The 18372-nt window shown below is 43.4% G+C and overlaps 1 long non-coding RNA gene across 1 annotated transcript in view; it reads left to right on the top strand.

Moving 5' to 3' along the window:
• The window catches only part of LOC138173714 (uncharacterized), a 74282-nt gene extending 57157 nt beyond the window's left edge, over positions 1-17125 (top strand). The window contains exons 2-3 of the long non-coding RNA XR_011171492.1: positions 15575-15760; positions 16018-17125. This is a non-coding gene — a long non-coding RNA (uncharacterized lncRNA). The remainder of the gene's footprint in view (positions 1-15574; positions 15761-16017) is intronic.
• Positions 17126-18372: the final 1247 nt, after the last annotated feature.

The following is an 18372-nucleotide window of genomic DNA, read 5'->3' as shown; positions in this document are numbered from 1 at the left end:
CTAAATTTCTTTTTTCTAAATTATATTTTCATAATTTTAATTAGTTTTTAATAAACTCAATTTTATAAAATTTAATTTAAAATTATAAAGAATCTCTTTTAAAATAATTTCTTTGAACTTAATTTTGAAGTTTTTTTCATTATAAGATAATTTTTAAAAAATTTTATCTTTAAAAAAACTTTCTGGAATTAATTTTTTTTAATGTGTTCTTGTTTGTAATTGTTAAAAGACATTCTTTGTAATTTTCTAATGCCACTTTCTAATACCTTTAGGTAACCACATCAAACACATCCTCAAACTACAAGAAAGAGTTAACAGCAACCTGGCTTGGGCTTTATCTGCCTGGGCCCACTCTGGTCTTGGGGACAGCTTTTTCTTTAGGAAAAGAACTAGTCTGACCTACATGGGGGTGGGGGCGGGGAAACCAGGGCCAATCGATTGATCATATCTATTGGGGGTGGGGGGTGGGGAGGATGGTGTAAGAGCAGAAGGAAAGAAAGAAAGAAATGGCTGTTTAGAAGGCAGAAATGACCCACAGCCTGTTCTCTCCCCACAAACTATAGAACATTTGCACCTGAATGTCCCTCCTGTCACTTAAAGAGAAAGAGCACTGGATTTTGAATCAGAAAGCTGAGTTACAATCACACCATTCTGGTCCTCAACTTTCTCTTCTGTATAAAGGGTCTGACCTAGTGATCTCTAATCCCTTCCAGGTCCAGATCCTATGGCAAACAAAAGTGAGTTTATCATATTCCCCCATAAACCTGCCCCTCCTCCTAACTTCCTTATTTCGGCCAAAGGCACCTCCCCGTCACCCAGGCCTGAACCCTCAAAGTCATTCTTGGCTCTTCCCTTTTCCCTATCTCCCACATCCAAGCAATCACCAAGTCCTATCAGCTGACTTTTAGCAGAGGTGGATGCCTCCTCCCCACTGACACTCCCAAAGCCACAGCTAGCTCTGTGCCACTATGCTCTCAGGTAGTGTGCTCCTAGCTTTTAGAATGGGGAGGAGGGAAATAAAGCTTATAGAGACCATCTCACACCAGGCCTGAGGATGCAGAGCCCTGAAGGGAAGAAGGGATTTGCTGGTGGTCACACAAGGCACTAGGAAGCTGAGCTGGGATTCAAATCCAGGGTTCTCTCCCCTCCTAAGATACCTTACCTAGTAACAAGTCTTCCTGACTCATGGCTTTCCTTCGCCAATCTAGACAGTCAACAAACACATGGTTAGCATTTAATCAATGTTTATTGACAGACTAAAAAGCATTGATTAAACACTTATATGTGCCTAGCTGGGGGGGGGGTATTAAAAAGTATGGATGGTTGAAGTGGGGACCCTTTCTTAAAATGGAGGTTCAAAAATGAAATGATTAATCAGAGAAAGGGGACCAAAAGGTGAAGGGATCTTCCAGGGTGAGAAGACTGCTGAGACAGGGTGGAGGAAGAAGTCCAGAGAGTCAAGAACAGTTCCTAGAGATCCAGTCCTGGTAGTTGAGCGTCCTTAAAGCATAGCTTTCATTAGTTCTTTCCCCTGCTCAATCCTTCAGGGGCTCCCCATTGTGTCTTCAACTAAACTCTTCCACCTGCCAATCATATCTTGTACCAGCCTTTTGTTGCTGTCTTTCTGTTGAGGTTTGGGGTTTAGGGGTGCTCTAGACCCCAAAATAACAACATAATGAGTCTGCTGAATGAATTCGACTCAAGCCTTCTCTCAGCCAAAGTAAAGCAGTTTAATTAAAGATTAGCTATAATGAGTAGACTCTTAAGGAGCCTAAGTATTTGTGACACTTATACTGGACAAGTGAGCCAGAACAAAGTGACAGACTGAGTCTGCACTAAATTGAATCTCAGCCCCTCCATGGAGGCAAGATGGGTCTTATATACAGAAAGGTTGGGGGAGGGATCTATCTTGGTCTAGAGGAGGGGTTTGGGAAGAGTCTTGAGGAGTCTAAGGAGGATCTTTGAAGGAACCACACCATTTCCACTATCTGCTCCCTTTTATTCACCTTTTTCTTTAGCTAAGTAGATAGCTACACACCAAGCACATCCTTTGCTCCTGTCTGTCCCTACCCACACACTTCTGTTTCTTCATCTTATTCATCATTCAATGCTCAGCTTAAGTGTCCCCTCCTCCAGAAAGCTTTCCCTGATTTCCATCCCCCAGCAGCTGAAAAAAATAGAATATCCCCTTCTTCTGGACCTCCTTAGCAGATGTTTGTATTTTTCAAGGTCCTTATCACATTCATCTTCATAGAAGAATTTATTTACCCTACATATATTTGTGTCTCTTAGGCCCCATTTCCCCACTAAACTATAAGCTTCCTTGCCTCATTTCACTACCATTTCCAGATTTCACAGCCTCTGCTTTACTCTGGACTTTATCTCTACCTCTTTGCCTTTTGGATTCTCCCCACTGGAACCACCGTGGACTCCAAAAGATGGACTTTTACTTTATCTTGCCCAGATCCAGGCTTTCAGCTCATTTCCTGGCCATCTCCAAACACCACAGTGTGAAGCATTCCCCCTTTCCAGTACCCTTTTCTATCTTTTCTTTTCTTATTAGAGTTTAAGTTCCTTGATGGTATGGACTGTCTTGTTTACTTGTATTCATATCCCCAGCTCTTAGCACAATGACTGATTTAGTAAATCTCTCTCTCTCTCTCTCTCTCTCTCTCTCTCTCTCTCTCTCTCTCTCCTCCTCTTTCTCTTCCTCTTCTTCCTCCTCCTGCTCCTCCTCCTTCTTCTTCTCCTTCTTCTCCTTCCCCTCTCTCTCTCACTCTCCCCCCTCTCTTTCATCTGTCTATCCAAGTATAATTAGATGTCTATATTCCTGTACCTGGGTACCATAGAGGAAAGAGTGGCCCATTAAATCAGGCAACTCAGGTTTGAATCCCAGTTCTGATGCCCCCTTCCTCTGTGACTCTGGGCAATTTGGCCTATGTCTCTGATTTGGTTTTATAATGGGAGTAATAATACTTACACTACCCTTGCAGGGTTCCCCAGCTCTGTGCTTAGGGAAAGACTGAATAGGAGGATGCAGGCTCTGCCCTTTCCGAGGTCTACAGAACCCTCTCCCCATTAAGACCATGAATTCATCCCCCCTGAATGAATGGTCTTCTACATACAGTCCTGGATCTGCTATTCTAATAGGGACAGTGTTGCCAGAGCAGGCCAGGATGACTAACAAGTCCTCTCTGAGAGAGGGACCTCTTGCTGGTCCCCAGCAGTATCATAACAATTGGTCAAAGAGAGAGATGGCCTGTTTCCCTGGAACACTCCCAACTGCTGCAGCTAATATGACCTAAGGGCTTTAGGCTGCCTGGGCAAGCCCACCAGCAAGCCCTGCCAAGTCAGTACCCTGCAATAATACCCCAGCTCTCAGTTATCTGGAGGTGGATTTCCTACAGCCCATTTTTAGCCATAATGATACGTCCCTTTTATACAATATTTTTTATCTTTTTTTCAAACTGATCTCATAGCATTTTAACTGAAGGAAAAATGCTTCACTCTGAAAGAAGTTCCAAGATATCTCCTCCCACCATCTGACTCATAGGAGCTCAGGGAATGCAAATTAAAATGCCCTGGGCTGGGAATCAGGACACCTGGATTCAATTACCACCTCTGCCACTAACTCATTTTGTAACCATGGGTATGCCCTTTGCCTTTTCTGGGCATCAGTTTCCCCATCTGTAAAATAAGGTCATTAGACTAATGATTCCAACACCAAAGTTCTTCATTCTAGCTCTGCTGCCCCACCCCCCAGCTCTGACATTTTATAGTCTACCATTCTATGGCCTCTCCCAGACCTCTTCCTGCCATTCTAGGCTGTATAATTCTTAGAGCCCTTAAAGCCCTAACACTCATTAAAGCTATGACAGTTCAGTATGCTGAGGAAGCTGGCCCTTCTTTTTTTTTTCCATTCGTAAACCCTCAATGCCCCCAAATTCTATATTCCTCATAGAAATGAAATGTTGGTGCCCAGAATCCCAGAGGATGCTCTGAAACTGTGGGTGGGGCCAAGTTAGGTTTCCAAACCACTGGCCTGGGCTCCTTGCTGCCAAAGCCTGTTGTTGGCCTCTGAGCGTATCCCCAGGGAAGCCCTCCCAAGGCCTCCAGGTGTGTGGGCACTGAGGAACAAGCAACTCATTTTCCCAGGTTCAAAGCAGGAGCTCAAACATTGAGTCATTGCCTGAGCCATGCCCAGAAAGTCACAATTACCCACTCCCTGTGAGCCTGAAGGTGGGGGGGCCAGGGGCAGGACATTCTGAGCTGGATCACAGGACCAAAGACAAGGGGTTGGAAGGGATCTTCAGGGCCATCTAGTCCAAAGCCCTCAAGTGAGAAAACTGAGGCCCAGGGAAGTGACTTGCTCAAGGTCAGACACATGGTAAATGGCAAAGCCGGCAAGTGGGCCCAAGTCCTCTCACTTTAGTCAGCTCTCTCCAAGGCAAGCGGCTTTTCTGAGAGTCAGGAGCTGGACTAGTCCTGGCTCCCCTGCTAAAGTGCTGGGTGAATTTGGCAACTGCATGAGACAAGGAGTCTGTGGAAAACAGGGTGAATAAAGGCTCTCTCTCTATGTCTCTCTCTCCCTCTCTCTCTCTCTCTCTCTCTCTCTCTCTCTCTCTCTCCCTCTCTCTCTCTCTCTCTCTCTCTCTCTCTCTTTCTCTCTCTCTCATCTCTTTCCCCTGCTCTCTTCCCCTCTCCCTCTTTTTTCTTCTCTTTCTCTCTCCCTCTTTTTTCCTCTCTCTCCCTCTTTCCTTCTATCTTCCTCTCCCTCTTTTTCTCTCTCCCCCTCTATCTCCTTCCTCTCCCTCGCTTCCCCTTTCTCTCTTCCCCTCCCTCTCTTCTTTTTCTTTCTCTCCCCCTTCCTCTTTTTCCCTCTCTCTCCCTCTCTTTCTCCCCTCTCTCCTGCTCTCTTCCTCTCCCTCTTTTTTACTCTCTCCCCCTCTCTCTTCTTCTCTCCCTATCTCTTTCCCTTTTTCCCTCTCTTCTCTCCCTTTTTCTACCCCTCTCTCCCCCTTTTCCTTTCTCTCCTCCTCCCTCTTCCTCCTCTCCCTCTTTTCCTTTCACTCTCACCCTTTCCTCCCTTCCCCCCTCTCTCTCTCCCTCTCTTCCCTTGCCCTATCTCTCTCTACCTCTGCCTCTTTCCCTTCCTCTCTGTCTATCTCTCTGTCTCTCAGTCTGTCTTTCTGTCTGTCTCTCTCTCCCCCCCTCCTTATGTGTAACTGCCTATGAAACCTATGACTTTCTAGGTTGCATACCTAAGGGCATCCTGAATAAAAGGAGCTGCATTAATTGGCTTCCTTAAACCTCCCTCTGGTTTGAGTCAGTGATGCTGGAAGGTTCTCAGAGACATGGCCCTTTGGCAGGGATTTTGCTGGAGTTTCCTCCTGGTGCTGGAAACACAAGATCCTCCATTTAACTTTCCATCCCCTCACCATATTGCACTTCTGCTCCTGCTGCCCCTGCAATTCAAATCCAGGTCCTCCTCAGGCAACAGCAAGTCCCTACCCCTCTCTAGGCCTCGTATATTAAGGAGACTGGACTGGATGACTGATGGAGGATATCTATGCAGCCATACCTTGTTTTATTGCACGTTGCTTTATTGCCCTTCAAAGACATTGCATTTTTTACAAATTGAGGGTTTGTGGCAGCCCTGTGTTGAGCAAGTCTCTGGGCACCATTTTTCCAATAGCATACACTCGTGTTTTGTCTCTGTGTCGCATTTTGGTAACTCTCACAATATTTCAAGTTTTTTCATTATATGTGTTATGGTGATCTTTGATGTTACTGTTTTAATTGTTTTAGGGCACCACCCACAAACCAAGACCATATAAGATGGTAAACTTAATACATAAAGGTTGTGTGTGTGTGTTCTAGCTGTTTCACTGACCAGCCATTACTGCCTCTCTCTCTCCTCAGGCCTCCTTATTCCCTGAGATATAACAATATTAAAATTAGGCCAATTAATAACCCTATAATGACCTCTAAGTGTTCAAATGAAAGGAAGAGTCCATTGATGGGCAAACTTCTTTGTTGACTTATTTCATTTATTTATTTATTCATCCATTCATTTATTTATTTTTTGCCTTTTGGAGGGCAATTGGGGTTAAGTAACTTGCCCAAGGTTACATGGCTAGTTTTTTTGTGTTAAGTGTCTGAGGCCAGAACCGAACTCAGGTCCTCCTGACTCCGGGGCCGGCGCTTTAGTCACTGCACCACCTAGCTGCCCCCTTGTTGTCTTATTTTAAGAAATTATCCCCAACCATCAGCAACTCCCACCCTGATCCATGAGTAGCCATCAACATTGAAGCAAATAATGGTTAAGGTTTTTTTTTTAGCAATAAAGAATTTTTTAATTGAGGTATGTACATTTTTTTAAAGATATAACTATTGCACACTTAATAGACTATAGTACAATGTAAACATGATCTTTATATACACTGGGAAACAAAAAAATTCACGTGACTCACTTTATTACAATATTCACTTTTTTGTGGTGGTCTGGAACCAAACCCACAGTATTTCCAAGGTGTGCCTGTAGAATGTAAGCTCCCTGAGGGCAGAGGCTATTTTATTTTTCATTTTCACCTTCGTTTCCACAGCACATAGTATAGTGTCTGGCATACTTAAGAGGGATAGGGATTGGAACAGTAATTTCATTGACAGAGGCAACACCCAGGTGAGGAAACTTACTCTACCAAAGCAGGTTGGCACCTTCTCTACAATTTCTAGTCTTAAAGAAATGCTTGGATTCTGAGAGAAAGAAAGATACAGAAAGACACAGACAGCATGTGTCAGAGGTGAGGCCTGAACCTGGGTCTCCTTGGCTTCCAGGTTGGTTGGACTGTCCTCTAAGAATGCTTCCAGCTCTGATAGTCTACGGCCCTAAGATTTAGTGATTCACTGAGGGGCTCAGTTGTGGAAGTTACTAATTATATACTATGCTGGTGCTATTGTGGAGGACCTGATGTTCCAGGATGTGGGAGATATAAAACCACACAAGACTGTCTTTATGGTCAAGTAGGTCACAGGTCAGTAGGGTGCACAGGATCACACCCTGGTACAGGTAAGACAAATTAGGATGTTATGAGGGGGTTGGGGGTGGGGTGCTGTGTTATGGGATCTTGGAGCTGAAGGCCATCCTCTGAGGTTCTGAGACCAACCTGACCCGATGAACCTACTGGTCATGTGCTTAAAAACTTCCAATGGGGCCTACTCACTATCTCCCATTCCACTTTGGGGTAGATCTAATTTCTCAGTTTTCCTTGCATTGAAGTGAAATGCGCCTCATGGCAACTTCTACCCATGGCTCCTGATTTTGTCCCCAAGGACCAAGTCTAAGCCTTCTTCCATGGAACCCTTCAAATATTCAAAAATGGTTGTCGTGTCCCCCCCAAATCTTCTTTATGAGGAAGGGAGCAAGCATTCATGGAGCACCTCCTTTGTGCCACACGTTGTGCTAAGCACTTTACAAATATGATCTCATTTGATCAGCACAACAATCCTGTGAGGCTGCTGCTCTTATTATCCCCATTTTACAGTTGAGGAAACAGCCAGATAGGGGTTAAGTGACTTGCCCAGGATCACACAGCTAGAAAGTATATGAGGCTACATTTGAACTTGGGTCTTGCTGACTTCAGGCCTAACGCTCTATCCACCTATGTCACCTATTCAACTGAACCATCCCCGGTTCCTTAAATCATTTTTTACATAGCATGCCTCAAGACCTTGCACCATCTTTGACATCCTCTGTCAGGACTATGCTTTCCTGAGGCTAGGTCACTATGCCTCATTTAAAAGGATATTAGCTTTTCAGAAAACTTCCATATCACATTGTTGACTCATATTGAGTTGGCATTTCAATAGAACCCCTAGGTCTTTTTAAAAATATTATATAACTTGATTACTCTATATTGTACTTGTGAAGTAGTTTTGTTTGTTTGTTTTTTTTTAACTCAAGTGTAGAGTTGTTCACTTAGCCCTATTAAATTTCATCTGATTAGATTTATTTAGCCCAGTGTCTCAGCCTGTCAAGGTCTCTTTGGCTACAAATCTCATCATCCAGCATGTTAGCTGTGCCTCCCAGTTTGTTAATATTTTTTTTTTGTTTTTTTTTTTTTGAGGGGGGGAGGGTGGAGCAATTGGGGTTGCCCAAGGTCACTCAGCTAGTAAGTGTTAAGTGTCTGAGGCCAGATTTGAACTCAGGTCCTCCTGACTCCAGGCTGGTGCTCTATTCACTGCGCCACCTAGCCACCCTGAGTTCTGTGTATTTTAAAAAGATTTCCTTGATACTTTTCTTCTGTTTTGGCATCATTATCACTATCCCCACTCTTCCCACAGTTCTCTCTACCAAAATAAAAGCCCTTCCTTGTAACAAATAAGTATAGTTACACAAAGCAAAGTCATAACTGGTTGTGTCATAAAATGCATGTCTCAATCATTTTTCCCTGCTGGGCAATCACTTCTTTGCCAAGAAGCAGGAAATGTGATTCATAATCAGTCTTCTGACTTCATAGCTGGTCATTTGTACCTTTTCACCTGCTGCTGTATCCTGCACACAGACCCTTCTCTCCTCCTCACCTGCTTTCCAGCTCCCTTTTTTTTAGAGGGGGAAAGCAGGGCAATTGGGGTTAAGTGACTTGCCCAAGGTCACACAGCTAGTAAGTGTTAAGTGTCTGAGGCCAGATTTGAACTCAGTTCGTCCTAACTCCAGGCCAGTGCTCTATTCACTGTGCTGCCTAGCTGCCCCTCCAGCTCCCTTATGTTACCTTCCCCATTAGACTATAAGCTTCTAATAAGAAAGAATGTAATGCCTAATGTAAGTTACAGTGAAGTCAATAAACATTTATTAAGCATCCCCAATTTTCTTTTTCTCTTAAATAAATAAATGATAAAAAGGAAAAAGAATATAAGCTTCTGAAGGATAAGGACTATCTTCTTAGCTTTTTTTTGTGTGTGTCCCCAGAACTTAGCACAGTATCTGGCACATTGTAAATACCTTAGTGAATATTCTATCTGTCTGTCTAGTGGCCTGGGCTCAAATCTAGGCTCTGTTACCTAGCACCTGTTTGAGAATGGAAAAGCTACTTCCTTTCTCTGGACTTCAACCTCCATATAAAATGGAAGGGCTGGAGTAGCACTAGATGGGCCTCTAAGGACCCTTCTCACCCTAACATTCTCTTGTTCTGTGATTCTAAAATCCCTTCTACCACTTTTAATATTCCATATTCTAATATCTCTTCCAGGTATGACATTCTATGTTCTAGGTCTTATCTTGTTCTTATTTTTTAGTTGTGTCCCACTCTTTGTGACCCCATTTGGAGTTTTTTGGGGGAAAGATGCTGAAGTGGTTTGCCAGTTCCTTCTCCAGATCATTTTGCAGATGAGGAAACTAAGGCAAACAGGGTTAAGTGACTTGCCCAGGATCACGCAGCTAGTAAGTGTCTGAGTTCAAATTTGAACTCAGACCTTCCTGACTCCAGGCCCAGCACTCTGTCCACGCTGCCCCAGGTCTTAGCTCTCATATATGTTCTGAAATTCCTTCTAGTTCTGACATTCTTTGATCAATTTGTAGAATCAATTAGGTCTGTTTGGGCTCTGAATACTATGGTAACATGTAAGGAAGCTCTAGGCTCACTCTCTCAGGGACAGGCCTGCTACATCACACCTCTCCAGTTCTCTAGTATCCCAAGGGGGTTGGCATCTCCCTTTTTCTACCCTCTTCAGCTTTAGCCATGCTCCGTCCATTTGTAAGTGGTCAGTGACTAGCACTCCAGTTCCAATAAACTGTTTAATACGAGGTAACTTTTACAGACAGATATCTGCTTCAAAGATATATCCAGAACAAAGTACAAACATCTCTCTCAAAGCCTGAGCACATAATTCCCTGTCTCTTCCCCCTTTTCCCTTCCCCCCCACCTCCATACATACATCTCAATCTTATGATGGGGGAGAGACTAGGTTCAAAATTTAGCTCAGGCCATACAACGGTCTCACTAAATTCATATCCAAAGGCAGCATTTCTATGAGCTTCTGCTGGGCTGGAGTCCTGGACCTGTGCTCCTCAGGGCATCAGTGTTGGTCCAACAACACTCTGACTGTATTCCTGAATCCAGGGCATCAATGCTGACCTAGCTACAATATCCTACCTGGATTCCTAGATTCGAAGATACTTGTGGCTTATGCCACAGGAGACTCCACTCCCTATACCTAGAAGGAAAAAGAAGAAACAAAAAGGCTAAGAATCCAGGCCCATTTCTAGGCGGACCATATGGCCTCAAGAAGGGAGGAGGCAAGGAGACTGTCCTTCCTTACCACATGGTCTCACATACCATGATCGAGAGTCACTTTGCTCCCTCAGACTCTAATGTAGCAAAGAAAGACAGCAAGACTGTGGCAGGCCCTTCTGAAGACATTATTTGGCCGATGGAGTAATATTCTAAGCCAACTGGAGCTAGTTACAGAGATTCCCCACATAGACTTCCCTCACATTTCACCCTGGTTTCTCTGGAAGGAGCTCCCTTGCATCCTCCAACTTAGCAGACTGATAAAGTCTATGCATGTGCCAGACCCTCATACACCATTCTAGCAGAGACCATCCAATAGTGCACGCTGCTTCCAGTCTGCCATGTGGGTGCTCTGAGGCCTGTTTCTGGCTAGGTGATGGCCCAGCTCTGGGAGGATGTGGCATTTTGGCATGACACGACAAGCCTGATTAATCCTTTAGGCTTCTCCCCACTCCAAGCCAGTTACAAGAAGGGCAGCTTCTGGCTTGGCCTCTTGCTTTGACCACCATTTAGAAGGTAGTGAACTGTCTCTAGGCCCCCAGTGAAAGGAGGTGGGGTGTTGGGTGGCACCCTTTCCCTCCAGCTCAATACTACTTCCACAAGGAATAATAAATAATAAATAAGCTTGAACCTGGCTTTGTACGCTTCCTTTTCTGTTTTGTGTTGTTTTTTTTTCCTAAGTAGCTGATTGAAATTCATTCTCAGGACAGATGTGTTTAGAATTGGAGGAGACCTTGTAAAGTGGCATGGTCCAGAGCAGGAGATTTATTCTATGAAGTTTGGGCTCAGTCAAAGGGCTGCACCTGAAGACCCAGAGGGCCACATGTAGCCTCCTGGCCAAAGGTTCCCCACCCCTGGTGCAGAGGCCCTGAGGGTCCCTTTGAATTGGAGCTAGTTGGAAGCTAGGGTAGTTTCTGTGTAAAAAAAACACAGAAAGGATTGGCCCAAGTCTGGCTGTTAATACAGGCAAACATGTCCTGAAAATTACTTGGACAGTGAAAAGCTGAAGGGAAATGTAAAATGCCTAATTAGCAGCCCTACAAACTGCTTTTTGTTCTGATGAGGTTTAAGGATCAGCCTCCCAGCAGATTGTAACAGTTACTTATATATAAGTTACTTAATCCCATTTAAGTAATTCTTTCTATTAATGCATGCTGTGAGTCCTGTATGTTGTGTGTAGGAATAAATTACCTGTGCCATGCCTGAATGATATTCATATTTACTGAGCACCTTTTTCTCTCCCCTTTTTTGGGGAAACCCTAGGCTTGAGCCAACATCTAAGTTTCAAATAATTTATCTCCAGGGTTACCAGGAAGGGTTTTAATGAGCTGATGAGTCTGAGAAGGGGGAGCCTGATGCCTCTGTTTAGGAGCAGCTCCCCCAGACATGAACCTGGTCTAACCAAATATCTAGGTCCAGAGTAGAGGGGCCCCATGGGTGGAAAAGGGAGTGCTAAAGCCCCTCAGCCCTTGTGGGACCAGCAGAGATTATCTGAGGTTAGACTGAACTATAAGATGGTTGTGGAGGCAGAGGGCCCAGAGTCCCCTTCTAAGCAGAAGGCTATGGAATATGCCAACTCAAGGTCTGGAGACGTCTGTTTCCAAGTTGGACACAGAAGGAATGCGTTATTGGACACAACCTCCCAGAAATGAGGTGCTGAATGGAACTGTGAGGTAATTTCACCCTTTAGAAGGAAATCCTAATATTTCCAAAAGAAATCTAATATTATTGGGATATACGGCTTATAGATTAACACAGAAAGACTTCCTTTCAGACACTGAGAGAAGGAACATCGGGACTTAGCTGGTTCAGTTTTCCTTACTTTATCAAGAGGCAGAAAAGAAGGAATTGGTCACAGATGCAAAGGACCTGAAGTCAATGCTGCTATATTGCCCTGTCACCTATGTTACTTCTCTAAGCCTCAGTTTCCCTATCTGTAAAATGAGAGTAATAATATTTTATTGTCGATCAATCATGTCCAACTCTTCAGACTCTGTTTGGCTTTTCTTGGCAAAGATAGTAGAGCAGTTTGACATTTCCTTCTCCAGCTTATTTTGCACATGAGGAAACTGAAGCAAATAACATTAAGTGACTTGCCCAGGGTCACACAGTTACTAAAGTGACTGAGGTCCTATTTGAACTCAGGTCTATCCTGAACTCTAGGCCCAGTGCTCTATCCACTATGCCACCTAGCCACCCTGAGAGTAATAATAATCAAACCATTTGCCTCATAGAGTTATTATGAGGAAAGCTACAGTGTTATGTGTATTAAGTAGTTATTATTATCAATGTAAGATTGGATGTAGTTGGTGGCTGTGTTAAATAGAAACACTGCTCAAAGGTAGCATGATCAGGGATCCTCCTGACCTTCGCAAAGAACGGAGAAGGGCCCTGCTGGCACCACCAGCCACATACCTGGAGGTTGGAGAAGGCAGAGTCCAAGAAAGCAGAGGCTGGGTAATCTACCTTCTAGTCTCCAAGAGGAGCCTTGGGTTAATATTATGTCTATCTTCTGCCTCTTGAGTACAAGTCTGGCTTCAGAACAAATGTCACTCTGGTCTCCCTCCAGGAGGAAGGTAGCCCTCACCTGAACTCCACAGCTTAGACTCTTCCCACCAAAGACCAATGTAGGCAGCAAACAGTCAGCAAACCCACTTATCCTAGCAAAACATTCAACAGGAATTGGAGAAGTTTTTACTGTGTGACAAAGAAGTCATAGGGTATAGGTTAATCAATCAAACAGTATTTACTGGGCACCTGAGATACAAAACTGAAATAGTCCCTGTCACACAAAGTTCATATTCTATTGTGGGAAATTTTTAAAATATACATATGTACATACACATACATATATATACACATATACATATATACACAACATATACTATATACACACATATGTATGTGTGCATTGTGAGATGGATACACACACATACATACAGGCCCAATGCTCTATCTACTATACCACTTACCTGCCTAGATATATAGACATAGATAGAGTGCCAGGCCTAGATTCAAGGAGAAGACTCTTCTTCCTGAGTTCAAATCTGACCTCAGACACTTAGTAGCTGTATGACCCTGGGCAAGTCACTTTACCCTGTTTGCCTCAGTTTCCTCATCTGTAAAATAAGCTGGAGAAGGAAATGGCAGACCACTCCAGTATCTTTGCCAAGAAAACCCCAAACGGGGTCATGAAGAGTTGGACACAATTGAAAATAAATGAACAACAAAATAACATGTGTGCATGTGTGTGTACACATATATACATATGCACATATTCAGGTACATGTATAACATGTGAGTTATAGTAAATTTGTATTTATGTAAGTATACATGTAAATATATATAAAATCACAAGATGATTTCATGGGAAAGAAACCAGCAACAAATGATTAGGAAAAGCTTTGTAAAAGCTAGCAAGTGAACTGAGTCTTGAGAACTCAGATGAGGAAACTGAAGCAAATAGCATTAAGTGACTTGCCCAGGGTCACACAGCTACTAAGTGACTGAGGTCCTATTTGAATTCAGGTCTATCCTGAACTCTAGGGGCAGTGCTCTATCCATTACCCCACCTAGCTACTCTGAGAATAATAATAATCAAACCTTTTGCCTCTTAGAGTTGTTATGAGGAAAGCTAGATTTTCTTTGAGACAGAGTTGAGAAGAAAGAACAGTGAAGGCACTGGGGAGAGCCAGCATAAGCTGACAGCCAGGATGAAGGCACATAGGTAGGAGATGGATGGTTATATCTGAGTAAGAAGGCTAATTTGAATGGAACATAGTGTACCTGGGGAAAAGTAAGTTGGGGTCAGGCTGTGTAGGTCTTTAAATGCCAAAAAAAGGAAAGGTTTCTATTTGATCCTGGAAGTAACAGGGGCTTCATTGGGGTGTGGGAGGTGCAAGTGGATGATATGGTCAGACTTGTGCTTTAATTAAGTTCCTTGGCAGTGATATGGAGGATACATTGGAATGTGGAAAGACTTGAGTCGGGGAGACCAATTAGGAGTCAATTGTAATCATCCAGACAAGTGATGATGAGAGTCTGAGATTATCTCCAGTTTATCCTGTCTATATCTCCTTTGTATATAATTGTGTACATGTTTTCTCCCCCATTAGATGATGAGTATCCTGAGAGTCAGACTGTTTTTGCCTTTCCTTGCACCCCCAGAGCTTAGCACAGTGTCTGGCACAAAGTAGGCACTTAATGAATGTTTGTTAACCCAACTTGAACTTGGGTGGTGACTGTGAGTGGAGGGGGATGGATGGAAAAGATGCCATGGAGGTAGATTTGGTAACTGAGCAGATACATAGAGGAGAGAGACAGGAGTCAAAGACCACCCCTCCTTTCAGGGCTCTTTCAGCTCTACAACTCTAGTCTTGATGTAAAGGGGGTAGCCCTTTCTTATCTATTCTGGAAAGGGCATTTATTTCAAAGACAACGAGAAGAGCAGGTTCTCAGTACTTGGGCAGAAACACAACTGTGGTTGAAAGGACCTTAGAGAAAGTAGCCTCTCAGAGGAAATGACTAAGACTACTTGTGGCAAAGAAGTCTTTCAAGAAAAAAAGTATCTACTAAGAAATGGAGGCAAATAGGATTAAGTGACTTGCTCAGGGTCACACAAGTAGTAAGTATCTGAGGCTAGATGAACTCAGGAAGATGATGAATATTCCTGACTCCAGGCTCAGTACCCTATCCACTGAACCACCCAACTGCCTAACTAACCTGGCTGGAGAAGGTGAGGCTGGAGACTTTGCACAGCCCCCCCTCACTCAAATCCAACTTACTTGCATGATGTGGCATCACCTCCCTGATGTCAGGGTCCTCTTTGAGAAGGAAGGATAAACTTACTGAGGGCAAAGATGACTGACATTCTTGTTTCCCCAGCAATTCATTTGCACATGACTATTGTATGAAGGCAAGTAGGTAGTGAAGTGGATAGACTGCCAGGCCTGAAGTCAAGAAGACTCATCTTCATGAGTTCAAATACAGCCTCAGACACTTGGTAACTGTGACCCTGGGCAAGTCACTTAACCTTGTTTGCCTCAGTTTCTTCATCTGGAGAAGGAAATGGCAAATCACTCTAATATGTTTGCCAAGAAAACCCCAAATGGGGTCATGAAGAGTTGGACACAACTGACCAGCAACAACAAATTGTGTGGACATTGAGGGTGATGACTGGGAAAAACCCTGACATGGAGAACTCTTTTAGTGACTATATCAAACATTGCTTATCTGTTCTGGGTCTAACAGTAATACGAATTCTGATTTTTTATTCCATGGCACAGGTGAGTCACTTCACACCAGGGGACCTTGCAGGAATCAGTGAGAGGCTAGAATTAGTGACTGAAGAAGGTAAGTCAACAACCATTGATAGTGAAGATAGAAGCTGAGCCCTGAAGAGGCAAGCAGAGTGACTTGAATCAGAAGAGAGGAGCAGCTGCTTCAAGCTGAGCCCAACCAAGACCAATTTGGTACGTGCTGCTGGGAACTGATTTGACTGGATGAATCCTTTGTTGTCTGAAAATCTGGTGGGGAAGAGGAAAAAGCTAGGCTACTTTGCCCTTAATTGCTACCTATGGCTCAAGTGGGTATAAACCCTCAGAGTCATTACACTGAAGACAGCAGACTAAGCATAATTGTTTTGCTAAGTTAATGCTGCCTCAGAGTCCTATAGATGTCGATAGTTCTGCAGACTCCAGACTTAGGGTCTCTTCTTTCATTAAAATAGCATCACACTGCGTCAAGGGAGCTTGGAGTAGCAGCCAGCAGAGAAGTGGTTTCTCCCAGAAAGAGAGTGGAGAAGTCCAGAAAAAGACTGGTGACATTTGGTAAAGACTATTCCCCAAGGAGATAAAGGACATAAGGCCTGCAGTCCACAGTTGTGAGCTGTCCCAAGCAAGGTTTTCTTTCTCATTCACATGCTTCTTTGTCAGATTTCTCTGTCTGGGTCTACTCTTCTCCCACAGACCCTGTGTGCATTAAGGGGAGAGTGTGATTCAGGTTTTTTTTTAATTTAATATTTTATTCCCCTCCCCCGCCTCATTACTTGAAAAAATTTTTTTTTTCTTTTTTTTTTTTTTCAATTTTTGAGTTCCAAATTCTCTCCCTCTCTTCCTTTCCTCCCCTACATCTTGAGAAGGCACACAATTTGACATGCATGTGTAGTCATGCAAAACACATATACATGTAACAGATCATGCTGTGAAAGAAAACACAGACCAAAAAAAAAAAAAACCCAAAAGAAAGAAAAAGTATCTTCAGTCTTTCATCATAAGGCCTTCAGAATTGTCTTGGGTCATTGTATTGCTGAGAATAGTTAAGTTATTCACAGCAGATAATCACACAATGTTGCTGTTACTGTGTACAATGTTCTCCTGGTTCTGCTCATTTCACTTTGCATCAGTTCATGTAAGTCTTTCCGGGTTTTTCTGAGACCATCCTGCTCATGTGACTCAATTTTACATGTGGACTGTTCTGTTACGATTACTCTTACTTTTGCCTTCTTATTTAGTTAAATATGTAATGATTAAGAATTAATGGTGTCTTCTCAGTTGACTTTTTTAAAATGGGAAGCCTAGGAGTGGCCAGGTAGCACAGCGAGTAAGAGCACTAGCTCCAGTGTCGGGATGACTTGGAGATTGAATCCCAGGCTCAGACACTTAGTACCCACCCAGAAACACCTGGCCATGTAACTTTGAGCAAGTTACTTAACCCCAATTGCTTAGGGGAGGCCAGGTGGCTCAGCGAGTAAGAGCACCAGTTCCAGTGTTGGGAAGACCTGGATCAAATCCAGGCTCAGACACTCAGCACCACACCCAGAAATAACTGGCCATGTAACCTTGTTACTTAACCCCGATTGCTTAAAAAAAAAAAAAAACATTAAAAAAAAATAAAATGGGGCTGTAGATGTTTAGTAGATGTTTAGCCTCCCCATACCAGGGATACCCCTAGGACTTTGAGAATGAGTAAGAAGTGGTAGTATGGCCCACCCTCTGGAAACCTTCCTTCCACCCCAAACCCATCAGCATAAGTACAGGTGGGGTGAGCAAACCTGCCCCTAATCTAGAGAGAAAGAAGAATTGGGGGAAGGGGTGATGCCATACCCATACTACACTGGAAGGTTGGGACAGCTTCCCAGAAAGGGGCAGATGATCCTATTAAGCTGCTAGCATATGGATCACCAAGATAGTTACCCCTCTAGCCTAAGTCATGACCTGGCAACCCTGAGGATACTAGCTCTCCTGCTGGGACCTGCAATTTGGGGTCTCCTCCTAGCATAGATGCAATGGGACAGAGGGAGCAGAGATAACTCTTGGCTGCTAATTATGACTCTAAGGTACAGTCTAACTAGCTCCATAGCTTAAGGCATTTAAAATCAAGGCAGTTTTCCAATTCTTTTTATTATTGTTGCCATTCCAGGCCTGTAATTTAATTGGCAAAAAGAACTCCCAGCAAGAAACTCCCTCTACCAACCCAGAACTACAACCCTTTTGTGATTTATAATGTTGACGAGCTACCTGGATCACTGAGAGTTTAAATTACTCACTTTTTCAGGATCATTCATTCAGTATTATGTCAGAAATGGAACTAGAAGTTTACCCAAACTTCCTATTAGTTGGCTTCCTGTGTTGCCTTTCCAGTTATCTAATTCTTTAAATACATATGTAAAAGTACTTTGCATTACATAAATACTAGTTATTACTATTAGTGTAGGAGAGCTACCTATGGGGAAACTCCCTTCATTAATGCAGTTTAGCAACTTTGCAGTCTATAGGCTTAAGAGAGTTGATTAAGGTGATGAGGTTAATTGGCTTGCCCATGGACACATAATTAATATATATCATAGACAGGGCTTGAACTAATGTTGACTTCCAGCCTGGCCCTCTATCTACCATGTCAGGCTAAGGCTTGAGCAGCCAAATTATCATTACTTAATAGGAAGCAACAAGGTACAGTGGAGAGAACTCTGGGTTTGGAGTCAGAGAGCCTCAGTTTGAATTCCAGGTTTGCCACACCCTACCTGCATGACCTTGGATAACAATTAACTTTTTTTTCTCTGGGCCTCAGTTTCCTCATCTATAAA

The sequence above is a fragment of the Petaurus breviceps genome, unplaced genomic scaffold (genome assembly GCF_028583685.1).
Source record: "Petaurus breviceps papuanus isolate PSGF00001 unplaced genomic scaffold, PetGlider_PUasm1.0 64, whole genome shotgun sequence".
NCBI classification, from domain to species: Eukaryota; Metazoa; Chordata; class Mammalia; order Diprotodontia; family Petauridae; genus Petaurus; species Petaurus breviceps.
The sequence above is the reverse complement of the archived record's forward strand: the minus strand, read 5'-3'. Positions and strand labels throughout refer to the sequence as shown.